The sequence below is a fragment of the Poecilia formosa genome, unplaced genomic scaffold, assembly GCF_000485575.1.
Source record: "Poecilia formosa unplaced genomic scaffold, Poecilia_formosa-5.1.2 Scaffold508, whole genome shotgun sequence".
NCBI lineage: Eukaryota > Metazoa > Chordata > Actinopteri > Cyprinodontiformes > Poeciliidae > Poecilia > Poecilia formosa.
The window spans coordinates 49,852-63,606 of NW_006800447.1; the positions used below are offsets into that span (position 1 = coordinate 49,852).

Sequence of the window (13,755 nt, forward strand, 5' to 3'; positions counted from 1 at the left end):
CATGCCTGCAGGTGGCGGAGACCAGCGTGGAGAAGATCAGACGCCTGACGTGGAAGACCATCGGGGCCAAGAAAGGAGGACAGACACCGAGAGAGACAATAGAAAGATACAAACAACGATTGCAATGTTTTAGGAGAAGTCAGGATGAGATTTAAGGACCACTGCCTTTTAAAATGAGGTATTTAAGATCTTTAGTTTGTTTTTGGATGGGTCTATTCAAGTCTGAAGGGAAAACCCGGGCTTAGGGAATGATGACTCGGGTCAAGCTAACAGAATTATTTTTTTTATTTACTTATTATTTCCTGAGGGAGTTTTTTTTTTCATTAGGGTCGGGGTATCCTCCCCTTTTTTTGTGAACATTGGAGCGGTGGTGCAAACATGAACAAAGCTAGCTGCAGCAGAAAGGGCCCACTCCCTGTGCAGGGAGAGGGCTTCCCTTTTGGGCAGGTTTTCCATCATGGCTTACAAAGGGTCAAAGTGCAGACCCCACTCTTGGAAGGTCTTTGGTTAGTCACTAGTTCATCAGTAAACGCTCTAAAACGGTTCAGTTGTGTGTTCATTATTACTTTATCTGTAGCCTAAGGGTCCTTCAAGGTTTAGAGAAGGTGGAGAATAAGGAGTCATATGGAGTAAATGACAACACAGAAAAAGGTATTAAAGTTGGCCTCTTTTTTTGTGCTTAATATATTTATTAGCATTTTCATTTTAATTTACAAAGTTCTTCCAAGGAATAGGAAAGACGAAATATACAAACTACAAATAATTATAAAAACCAAACACAGCCCACCCAATAAACAGCCAACATTCCCCTGAATACTGTCACCTACAAGGTGTGTAGCAAAAAGAAAAACTAAAAAGTTAAGACCATACAAAAATCCATGTCAAGATTTATTGAACCACTGCTCAGCCAAAATTTCCAAGGTCTGCTATTCCAGAATCTCTGTTGAAGGTTTATTGAAAAAAAGTCATAAATGATTTCCAAGTTTTGTGAAATTTATTCTCAGAGCCTCTCATCACATACCTGATTTTCTCTAATTTTAGGTTAAGTAGAACATCTTTTATCCAGTTTGACACTGTGGGTGGAGCAGCATCCTTCCAAATAAGGAGAATTAGGCGACATGCTAGCAAAGTTGAGAAAGCAATTACCTTCCTGCCTCCTGTAGGCAAACCTAGAACCTCAGGAGTCGCCCCAAAGAGCAGCATGAGTGGGTTTGGAGCAATTTTAACCCCAAAAACAGCTGACAGTGCTTCACAAGTACCAGTCCAGTATATCTGTATCCTTGGGCAGTTCCAAAACATGTGTAATAGTGTGGCTTCCTCTAATTTACATCTGTCACATATAGGGTCAATTTGAGGGTAAATTCTGGCCAATTTAGATTTATGGAGGTTTGCCCGATGTACTAGTTTAAATTGGATAAGAGAGTGTCTCGCACAAATGATGGTGAGTGGATTTCCCCCAAAATATCAGCCCAAACTGCCTCACTAATAGTAATTTGAAGATCCTGCTCCCAGGACTGTTTAATTATGGCAAAGGATCGGGAATCAAAAAGGGAGGTCAGTTTTATCCAGGAAGTGATCGCTTAACGTCTTGTTGGGTCGAAAGACATCAACAAGACAACTTATTGATTATATTATCGGGAGGCTTATCAGGAAATATTGACATAGATGAATAAAATGCCTAACCTGTACATATCTAAAAGAGTGTGAGGCTGGTAAATCAAATTTGTTAGACAATTGTTCAAAAGAAGCAAACTTGTTTTCAATATAGAGGTCCTTAAAATATTTTAAGCCTTTACTCTGCCACACACCGAAAGTAGCATCCTGCAGCGAAGGAGGAAAAAGGTTATTAAATGCAATTGGGCTGGAAAGACTCTTCTGACGAAGGTGTTTCCTAAATTGAGAGTAGATTGCCAGGGAGTTATAGACTATGCGGTTAGAGGAAGTACGTTTAAGAAGTAAAGGTAAGGGTGCACCGATCAAAGCTGGCATTGATAAAGGGGCACATGAACATTTTTCCATCTCCACCCAAATGGGACCACCATCATTGGAGCTGTAGTGCATCCAAAAAGACAAACAGTACAAGTTACATACCCAATAATAGTGTCGGATATTGGGAAGGGCTAGACCCCCATCTTGGTTTGATTTTTGCAGATGATCTTTCTTAAGACGAGGCTTTTTGCCATTCCAAATGTAAGTCGAAACGGCCAAATCTAATTTTTTAAAATAAGCACCTGGAATGACAACAGGGAGACACTGAAAGAGGTATATGAACCTAGGGAGCACTGACATCTTGATTGTATTCACTCTCCCTACTAGAGAGAGAGGAAGTGCTGACCACTTATTTAGGTCACGTTGGGTCTCAGTAAGCAATTTCTCAAAATTACTCTTATGGAGGCCATCAAAAGTCTTTGTTATTGTAATACCTAGATAGATATTAGCTATCTAGGTATCACAAGTGCTATTTTAAAAGGTGTAGCACTTGTGATACGATCCAGGCAGGCATTCAGAGGCAGAAGCTCACTTTTGTGCACGTTTACTTTATACCCAGAAATTTCTCCAAACTGAGAGAGGAGTGTTAAGATGTGAGGGATGCTCAGTTCTGGCTCCGATACGTATAACAAAAGGTCATCAGCATAGAGAGAGAGTTTGTGCTCAAACCTACCCCTGGTGATACCTTTAATAGTTTGTTCTTATTGCCAGAGCCAGAGGTTCAATAGCCAAAGCAAAAAGTAAAGGGCTAAGTGGGCACCCCTGTCGGGTCCCGCGGTGTAAGCTGAATGGTTTAGAGTAGAAATGATTTGTCAGAATCATGGCTGACGGAGAGGAGTACAGTAACTTAACCCAAGATATAAATGGCCCACCAAAACCAAATCTCTCCAAAGTTTCAAACATATAGATCCACTCCACTCTGTCGAATGCCTTCTCTGCATCAATGGAGATAAAGCATTCAGAATTACTTTGACAAGGGGTATGCATAATATTCAGTAAACGACCTATATTATAAAAAGAGCGTCTGCTTTTAACGAACCCCGTCTGATCTGGGGATATAACACTGGGTAAAACCCGCTCCAGGCGACAGGCCAGCACTTTTGCTAATATCTTATAATCACTGTTCAGTAATGGTATCGGCCTGTAAGATGAACATTCTGTGGGATTCTTATCTTTTTTGAGCAGCAGTGTTATGCAGGCTTGATTCAAAGTGGGGGGGAGGGATCCTTTCTTGAAAGAATATTTATACATGTTTGCCAGAATTGGAGCCAGCTGATCAGAAAATGCTGCATAAAACTGGCTTGGCAGGCCATCTGGGCCAGGCGACGTCCGGGGTTGTAACAATTTGATTGCCCCTAAAATCTCCTGCTCCGAAATAGGCATGTCCAGGGCAGCGACTTGATCCGGGCTTAGATTGGGGATGGGTAAGCATCCAAAAAAGTTCTGCAAAAGATATAATTTATTATAATAATGCTGAAAAGCATCATTTATTCCTTGTTGGTCCGTAATGATAGTGTCATCCTGAGATGTTATCCCACCAATAGTTAATTTGGCCCTTGCACCCCTAAGCTGCCTTGCCAAAACCTCCCCAGCCTCATCGCCGTGCTCGTATGTGCTACTTCTATTTTTCAGTAATAAATATTCTATCGACTGAGATGTAATTAGACTGTGTTCTGCATGAAGCCTACAACGATCCTTATGCAGCTGTTGGGATGGATCTTGTGCATTCCTAGTATCCAAGTTGGCCTCTTTAATGTGAACGGGATGCTCAACCCAGCTAAAAGGTCTAAAGTGTTAGGAAAATTGAGAAGGGAGGGAGTGGGAGTGGCACTGCTGCAGGAGACGCAGCTGACAGAGAGGGAACATGAGAAACTAAAGAGAAATGGTTTTAGCCAAGTATTGTACTCCTCTTGTAGATCAGGCCGTAGGAGAGGCGTCACAATCCTGATATCAGGAAGATCAATATTTGAAAAGCTTTCAGAAACAATAGACAAAGAAGGGAGATACGTGCTGATTAAGGGGAGATTAGAAGGAGAACTGGTTACTATCCTGAACATGTAGCCCCCCCAGGCTCTGACTGGTCATTTTATAGGAGGATGTTTGATTTAATGACAGCTGAGGGAGAAGGCATTCTGATATGTGGAGGAGATTTAAACCTCAGATTGATTGTTCGAACGGCGGGAAGCAAAAATCTATAATTAGCAAAAAAAATTAAAGAATTAATGGCAGAGCTGGGAATCATGGATGTCTGGAGGGAGCTAAATCCATCAGGCATATTTTTCACCGCCTCACTCAGTTTATTCAAGAATCGACTATTTCTTTATGTATAATAAGGATCGATACAGAGCGGAAAGTTGTGACATTGGAGTAAGGGATGTATCAGATCATAGTCCAGTATACATCACCCTGGAAGTGTCAAAGGAAACAAAAACAACAATGTGGAGACTAAATGCAGGCTTATTACAGGGGAATATGAAGGAAGAACTTGATATGTAAAGGAGAATGATAATGGGGCGGCATCCCCAGCTACGCTGTGGGATGCATGCAGTGCAGTACTTCGAGGAAAACTAATTGCCAAATCAGCTTATTTAAAAAGGACAAAACAGGGTAAACTTAGAAATTTACAATTGGAACTAAAATAATTAGAAAAGCAACACAAAAACTTCTCTCTGGTTGAAAAAAAACTCAAGAAATTAAAAAAATACAAACGGAGATAAACTGCATTTTGGAAGATGAGATTAAAAAAAACCTTCTGTACACAAAACAAAGGTATTATGAAGGAGGAGGTAAATGAGCTAAATTACTAGCTTAGAATGAAAAAGCAAGTGGTAAATAATGTTTTCAAAATCAGGGACTCCCCTAATTTGATCAAATATAAGGCAGAAGAGACTCAAAATTGTTTTGAAAACTGTTATAAAAAATTATATTCTCAAGTACAAATTAATAATGATAATCAAATACAGGCATTATTGGAATCTTTGAACTTACCAAGAATAACAGAAGATCAAGATCGTATATTAACAAAGGAGATTACAGAAGAAGAAATAGACTCAGACATTTCAAGATTGAAAACCACCAAGGCTCCGGGGTCGGATGGTTACTCGTCTGAATTTTATAAATTGCTAAGAAAACCATTGATCCCCTTGTTAAAAAATATGTTCAGTTGGGTCTTAAAGAGGGAGAGACGCCAAGGAGGGAAGCTTTCATTGCGGTTATTCCAAAGGAAGGAAAAGATCGATTAGATTGTGCCAACTATAGACCAGTTAGCGTCCTAAATAAAGACTATAGACCAGTTAGCGTCCTAAATAAAGACTATAGACCAGTTAGCGTCCTAAATAAAGACTATAGACCAGGGGTCGGGAACCTTTTTGACTCAGAGAGCCATGAAAGCAAAATATTTGGAAATTTATTTCAGTGAGAGCCATATAATATATTTTTAGACTGAATTCAACTAAATGTGAGTATAATAAGCCTCTGAATTTATTCTTTTAAATAATGTTGTTATAATACTCACCATTAATGCGACTTCTGGTGCTGCATGGATTTGCTGGTGGCTGCGCCAAATGACTTACGTCTGTTGACTCATCCAAAGCCAGGGAAAAGAACGGCGCTGCATTTATGTCCTTCACTTGCGTTTCCTCCACTTGCTTTGCCATCATGATGGTACGATCATGAACAGTTCTTGCCGACAGAGGCATGTCTTGTATCCGTTTGATTATCTTATCTTTGTTCGGAAGATCATCAAAAAGTTCATTGGCTACATCCAGCATCAACGTTTTAGCATACTCGCCATCTGTGAATGGTTTTCCGTTCCTTACTATTGCTAAAGATCCAGCAAAACTAGCGGAATTATAGTCGCCTTGCCGGGTCCATACGTGGAGTTGCTGCTGGCTAGCTTGCACCCTGCTCAGCAGCTCTTGGCACGCTTTCTTCCTGCTGTCTCCCGCAGGGTATTTTGATGCAAAGGTAGCATGGCGTGTGTCGAAGTGCCGCTTTACATTCGACCGTTTCATCGATGCAATTTTGTCATTGCACATTAGGCACACCGCAGAACCTGCTCTCTCTACAAAGGCGAATTCTTCAGTCCATTCATCCTGAAATGTACGATACTCATCATCTTTTTTTCTTTTCGCCATCTTCTTCGTTGAAGGGTTAGCTTTGAGCTAATGACCGAGCAGACTGATTCAAAAGGGGGCGTTTACCTGTTTACCCAGCAACGGCCAATGTAGGCTATTATCATCCAATTAAAATGATGGACAATTGCTGCAGCCAACTGCAGCCCTGAACAGGACATGAGCAGTGGAAAATCGATGGATGGATTAAAACAAGTGATAATATTTTATGTTTTATCTGAAAAGCCGAAATCTGCGAGCCAGATGCACTCATCAAAAGAGCCACACCTGGCTCGCGAGCCATAGGTTCCCGACCCCTGCTATAGACTGTTTACAGCAGTCATGGCTACACGGCTAGAGGTGATTCTGCCAGACATAATCGATTTGGGCCAAACAGGATTTATAAAGAAAAGACAATGGATAATATTAGGTGCACATTGCTGGTAATGCAAAAGATTATTAAAACAAGAACAAGCAGTAATATTGGGATTGGACACAGAAAAAGCTTTTGACTCTGTCAGGTGGAAGTTCCTATGTAAGGTGGTAGAACAATTCGGTTTTAACAAAACATTTATTCAAACTATTCAATCATTATAATACCAACCCACAGCTAGGATCAAAATTAATGGGAGCCTTTCAGGTTACATCGAGGATGCCGCCAGGGCTGCTCCATTCTGTTATACATATATTTGGAACCTTTAAGCCAACGGATAAAACAAAATGGAAATATAAAGGTATGCGTCTGGAAGGAGAGGAACAAAAGATAGCATTATTTGCAGATGATGTTTTGATTTACCTAACTCAACCAGGCAAGTCGCTTCCAGCACTAATCAATATAATGGATGAATTTGGGCTGATGACAGGCTACAAATTAAACACGAAGAAGACCCAAGTTCTCTCTTTCAACTATTCACCAGATCTATTCATTAAAAATACATTTCGATGGGACTGGCAGTCAAAATCTCTGAAATGCCTCGGAGTGTTTCCGTCCCATGACTTATCTGAACTAAAATCTTTAAACTTTAGCCTACTGGTGCTGGGGGTGAATATTCCACTTACATTTGATGTTCTGTACATGGGAAGAGGGATGGAAAGTTCACAAGAGCAGGCGATAGATATATGTACAGGATTATGTTGGTAGCAAGCAAAAAAGCCATTACTAGGAAATGGCTGAAGGCAGAAGCTCCTAAAGGGAAGATTGGGTTGACGTAAAGAAATATTATTTATATTATGGAAAGGCTGACTTTTTCCATCAGATTAGAATCTGGAAAATTTAAGAATTATTGGAAAAATTGGCAGGGTTTTATTTCACCACGGAGATCAGACTTTATTGATTCATAGTGTGGTTACAGGAACCCTTACAGAGCTACAGACTGTCAATAGTTTGCTTACAGTTCGTCTCCGATGAGAAGAGAGTTAAAATCGTGATGACCCAGAAGAGAGGAGCAGAGAGAAACAAACAAAATGTTGGATGATCTTTTTGTTTGCTTTTTTCTTTTCTTTTTTTGTTAAGTGAATGGATTCGATATTATCTAGACTAGTAAAGTTGCTGCGTCTAAGGCAGGTACAGATTGTATGTGCAGCTTTTCTTGAATGATATGTGTGGAACATTTGGAAAAAGAAAATAGTCTGTATGTACACTTGTATGGAAAAAATGTCAAAAATTAGCAAATAAAGAAAAAGAACAAAGGATGAGTATATTTCTATGTACAGTATCTAATACGCTGTGGCATGAGGTTCTGAAAGGCCCAACAGAACCTTTCATTTGACTCTTGTTGCAGTTTGAACCGTTCCATGACCTACGAAGGATAAATCTCCTTGTTATCACATTATGACGTAATTATATTTGATGATTTTTGCTTGGTAATCCACACATGGATTTGATTTTGATATTGAACCAAAGTGGAGTTAGCTTGGCAAACGAATACCTGGCTAAACTCTAAATGGGCCCGAGGTCCAGAAGGACCCGAACAGGAATGAGATGAATCGTTCTGGTTGAAGAACATCTGGATGGACTCAGTGAACAGCTTCCAGCAGATCAACGCTCTGACCCATTTGGACCCGTTTGCTGTAAAACCTTCATCAGCCTGACAGGACTGAGGAAGAGGAAGATGGGCACCTGGAGGAGGTGTGAGTCGTTATGATGATGATGATGTTCCTGCTCACTCTGAACTCTGGGGGTGTGAAGACTTTCACCCACACTGACCCGCCCTTCTCGCTTCACCTGTACCTTTTGTGGTGACAGGAAGTGGGCGGGGCTTTCTGACGCAACAGAAGCAGCCAGCTGACTCACCGAGGCGGTGATGCAACCTGAGCTGCTGCAGCTGTAGTTGGGAAATAAACTCAACAGAACAAGAACCTCATTTTCTCATTTAGGGTTAAAAATAGTAGCAGATGAAGACCGTTTCCACACGGCGGAGAGAAAGCCGGTTCAGAGGAGCAGGAACCGGTCTGAGGGCCGCTGAGCCGAGCTTCTGGGTTTACGGCTCTGAACGTCTCCAGAGATTTTGCAGTTCCTCAGATTATTATCCAAACTAATAATCTGAGGAACTGAGTCGTCACACCGTTGTGTCTGTAGGCTGAATGCTTTGGTCCTTAATGCAGGTCATCGTTCTCTGCTGCTTCAGCGGCGTCGTATTAGTCAGTGACATACAGGTTTCTGTTCAATAGCTCACAATATTTAATCATCGTCTTAAAATGCAAAATGCTTCTGCAGGTTGTCATGACAACCCATATTTCTATACATTAGATTTTGTTCTGAATCTGTCCACACTTTATAAATTGCTTCCAGGTGACTTCGCCCAGTGAGGGCAGAGATGTGATCAACTATTCATCCACTATTGGTCAACAGGAAGAGGAGGCTAAACAGACGAAGAATCAAAGGTCATGCTTCCAGCATCCTCAGCCAATCAGGACAGAGTTCCTCTCATTTAACCACTGGTGGTTTCTCAGCAAGGAGGCCGCCAGCCTCCTACCCAGATGAGCGTTCTGGTTGCCGTGGAGACGGTGTGTGATGACCTCACAGCAGAAGCTGCTTCAGGTTTTCTCCATGTTTTGCTGTATGAGGCGGGAACGTCAGCAGGTTCCCTGAGGAGATTCTTTTGTTCCCGTTTCTACTGCAGCTCTGTCGGCCCCTCTGCTTCGTAAAGACCCCATCCGCCAACGCGTGACAGGACTGAGCTGACCAATGTCAGTGAATGTGCCTCAGTTCTGGTCATCAGCATTCATTTCCATCAGAGAACTGATTGCTGTTACTCTAACATCACACAGACACAGATATTCACTTTCACAGACGAACTGAGGGTTTAGGAAAGAGAGAACTCCGTGATCTTCGGTGTTTTTCTGTTTGTATGAATGACGACTGGAGGAATGCTCCACTAAACGATTAAAGCAGCAGCAGATGAACGTAAAGCGCTCCTCCAGCAGCAGCGGCTCCTCCTGGCCCGGTTCTGGTCCAAACAAGCAGATCTTTGTGCAATCAGAACAGATTCCGCCCCCTGGGACATTTCCACTGGAGCCAGAGCCGGCCGCGCTGCCAGCAGCTGTAAATCTCTCAGATCCAGCAGTCGGAGGATTTCTGCCATATTCCAGCATCCAGCAGGAAGAATGTAATAAAGAGAGAGCGTGTGGCGGCACAACCGGCTCTGTGTTGCTGTTGGCTGCAGAGAGAGATGAGTTCAGGTGTCTCACGCAGCGCTCCGTTAGCTCCAACGTTTATCTCTCCTGTCAGACCAAACTCTGGGTTTAGGACAGCTGGCTGCATCTTCAGTCCTTACTCATCTTCACTGTTCCTCAGGAGAGCGGGTCACATGATCAGAGTTAGCCTGGGTTAGCACCTCGCTCTGCTCCGACTGGTTCTCAGCTGGCTTAGAAACATCTGGATTCATGCGTCGCCTTCAGCAGCTAAAGTCACTAAAACTGATGGGGGTCAGATCGTCCAGAACAGCTGAGAGAGGAGGAGGAAGGCCAAAGCTTCTCCTCCATCCATCACGATGGAGATTTTATCCCAGACTCCAGTATCAAATCGATCCCAACGTGTTTTCTCCTGCTCAGGCGTTCCTTGGTACCTGGAAGCTGATCTCTGTTCATGTCCATCTTGTAGAAACAGTACTAAGTCCTCCAGAAGGTTCTGTCTTATGAAGGAGCTCATTTCATCATGCCAACTGGGAACATGAACATATTAGATGAAGGAAAATGCATTCATAGCAACATGTCTGATTACAGGTAGATTTTTGATGAATGTTTTATTTTTTAGCCAGGGTTTTTAAAAATGTCTTCAGAAAGCCAGGCAGCAGGCTAACTGAGGAGAAGGTTTGGTTACGGAGAGCAAACGGTGAATCAGAGACGGTGACGGGCCGTCTGACCTTTACAGCTCCATGATATCAGTAGAAACTCCCACATTTAAACCTCATGACTGCAGCGCCGTCAGTGTGACAGGAAGTGACAGAGGAACTGATCTCAGGTCAGTCTTTGATCCATTCTGATGCTGTTTTAACTTTCTGGCTTATTATGACCCAAAACATTATTAGCTTAGAAACATGTTTCTAGAGACAAGTTCAGATATTTGAGTCTAAATTTAACCATTTATGGTTTCAAAGCAAAACAAAAGGCCCAACTGACTGTGAGTGACGTAATAATCATATTTCAGCTTTCCTCCAAAAGGCAGTAAGAGCATTTATAAGAGCTCATTCATCCCAAATGTAATAATGTTACTGAACTGTTGACTATTATTCAGATCTGAAGCTGTGGCCATTGTTGGTTTGTCTGGTTGGGAATTTGTTGTGATCTTATTTATTATGTACTGAGAATTTTAACCACCATGTGAAGCCATCTGTGGACAATAAAGATGATGATTATTATTTTAAAACAGTTTGACTGAAAGACAGAGAGCTCTGGTGAACACTGGTTAGGTTATCTGAAGCTAGCTCTAGTTAGCTGTTTAGATTAGCTTTGGGTCAGATCTGTTGAGCTCTGCGTAGCTCTGGTTTAGATCACATAGTTAGCTGTGGTTAGCTATAGTTAGCGCTGATTTAGCTTTAGTTAGCACTGGTTTAGCTTGTGTTAGCGCTGGTTTAGCTTGTGTTAGCACTGGTTTAGCTTGTGTTAGTGTTGGTTTAGCTTGTGTTAGCGCTGGTTTAGCTTCTGTTAGTGCTGGTTAAGCTTCTGTTAGCGCTGGTTTAGCTTTAGTTAGTGCTGGTTTAGCTTTAGTTAGTGCTGGTTTAGCTTTAGTTAGCGCTGGTTTAGCTTGTGTTAGCGTTGGTTTAGCTTGTGTTGGCGCTGGTTTAGCTTCTGTTAGCGCTGGTTTAGCTTTAGTTAGTGCTGGTTTAGCTTGTGTTAGTGCTGGTTTAGCTTGTGTTAGCGCTGGTTTAGCTTGTGTTAGCGCTGGTTAGCTGTAGAAAACAGCTTCTGCGTTCAGTTCAGAACAGATGAATGTGGACTGAAGGAGAAAACATGACGCATGTTGCACAGCATTGCTGTCTCTGTTTTCACATGTGAGTTATGTGCTTCATGAGCTTGTAGGCGACATGTTTTTATGTGTTTTTGATGAACGGCTCTGATTTTCATTAAAGCCTTCTGTGTGTTAATCTAAAATTTGTGGCTCTTATTATTTATGGTTTCATAATGTGTGGCTGTGGATTCCTGGGAGACAAATAAAGGCCTTTATTGAGGATGGAGTTTGTGGTGAGATGAAAATGAAACGAGCCGAGAACAAAGAGGACAAACACAATGACAAGCGACTCGCTTTTATTAATTCTCGTCATTGTTCATCACTCGTCTCTTCTCCACAAACCACAAATATGGCCGCCTCTCAAACCTCCATCAGCTCCCTCCAACCAGCAGCCAATCGGATCCTAGCGGACGGAACCAGACAGGTTCTGTTGGCTTCAGTGGGATCAGCAGAAAGGCTGCGACTGGCTGGGACCTACTGGGATTTACTGGGACCAGAATCTCTGAGATGACTGCAGGACACAGAAGCCCAAAATATTGGATGTAAAACATTAAAAAATCTTTGATTTCTTTCAGAATGAAAGTAAGTTTTTCATGATTAGTCTAGTGATTTATAATTATTTGCTTGCTGCTGCTGATCCGTTCCTGCAGCTCAGGTTGAAACAAAGGAACAGCTTTCAGCAGCAACTCAATAAGAAAATAACAGAAGCTGTGTTTCCATTAAAAATGGGAACAAAACTTTGTCTATATTCTGCTAATGTACAAAATAATATAATTTCATAATTGCAATGTTTCCATTAAGAAATAAAAATGACATGAATAAGTTTGTTCATGCGATTAAAACATGCGGTGACGTCATCCTCCTGCCACTTCCTGTCAGTGGTGGAGAAAGTACTCAAAAAATGTACTCAAGTAAAAGTAAAAAGGCTTTTAAAAATACTTAAGTATTAAAAGTAAAAGTACTTGCTGAATGCATTACCTAATCCCTAATATAATATCATTAAGTGAACCGATCGTATTTAATTTGAATACATCAGAAATGTGCCATTTTAATGAACAATGCCACAGATAAAGCAGCTTTTTATTATGTTTACTCTGTAACATAGTTTAGACTTAGATATGTGATTCTATGCATCATAATTTCAGGGATGGAAACATCTCGTCTCCTGTCCTATCATAGCATGAACGTAAAGAAGGTGGGTGGGGAGGACATGCAACCAGGAGCCAGTAGCAGAGTTGTAGTCAAGACCACCGGACCTGAGACCAAGTCTAGACCAGCACCCCGCGCTACGTGACACAAAAACATTGGGTGACAACAGACACTAAGTCACGTTATTGCTTGGATTTTACGGCGCCACCTTAAGAACCTGAACTTCACATTTTAACAGACAGAAAGCGCAACGCGACTTGGATGTAATGAGTAACGTAGAAATGTAGTGAAGTAGAAAGTACAGATACTTACTGTAAAATGTAGTGGAGTAAAAGTAGAAAGTATCCATTATTAAATCTACTTAAGTAAAGTACAGATACACGAAAAATGTACTTAAGTACAGTAACAAGGTACTTCGTTACTTCCCACCACTGCTTCCTGTTGTCGTCTTCTTTGTGGTTTTCGCCAGCAGTAACATCCGGTTGTTGATCATGTCATCAAAGTTTTCCATTGCAGTTTTGTGAGATAAACTTATTTAGATTTGGCCAAAGCATCCAACCTCATCCAGTTAACCGTTGGAGAACCCAGAGAGAAGCCATCGTGAACATGGAGACCCGGCCGGGATTCGAACTCACAACCTTAAGCCTGAAGACGCCTCTGCTTTGTCCTGCTTTATTTCCCAGAATGCTCCAGTGAGCAGTGAACGTTTGGTCTGATGGAGGAATCTGCTGCTGTCAGTCCGTCTGAACGATACAAGCAGCCGTCAGCACAACCCAATCTGAGCCCCGACACCCTGTTATCTTCCTGACCTCTGACCTCCACCGGGTCGCTCTGAGGTCCTCACATGAACACCTGCTGATGAGCCGACCTGGTTCTGATCAGACCTCACAGGTCCGTTCAGGCTGACTGGAATCAGAGTGCTGGTCCCACTTGTCCTACTGGTCTCTTTTTTTTCACTCTCTTGCTCTTGATGAAGGCGGACGCTTTTTCCCTCTACAACCTCCCTGCCCATGCCTGCCCTGCTTACTCTGTTTTTGTTCTGTCTTTTTCTATAGT

The 13,755-nt window shown here is 41.9% G+C and overlaps 1 long non-coding RNA gene across 1 annotated transcript in view; it reads left to right on the forward strand.

Annotated features, from left to right (window-relative positions):
* The window catches only part of LOC107834033 (uncharacterized), a 26,159-nt gene that overhangs the window by 6,531 nt on the left and 5,873 nt on the right, over positions 1–13,755 (forward strand). The window contains exons 2-3 of the long non-coding RNA XR_001659817.1: positions 8,729–8,732; positions 13,295–13,299. This is a non-coding gene — a long non-coding RNA (uncharacterized LOC107834033). The remainder of the gene's footprint in view (positions 1–8,728; positions 8,733–13,294; positions 13,300–13,755) is intronic.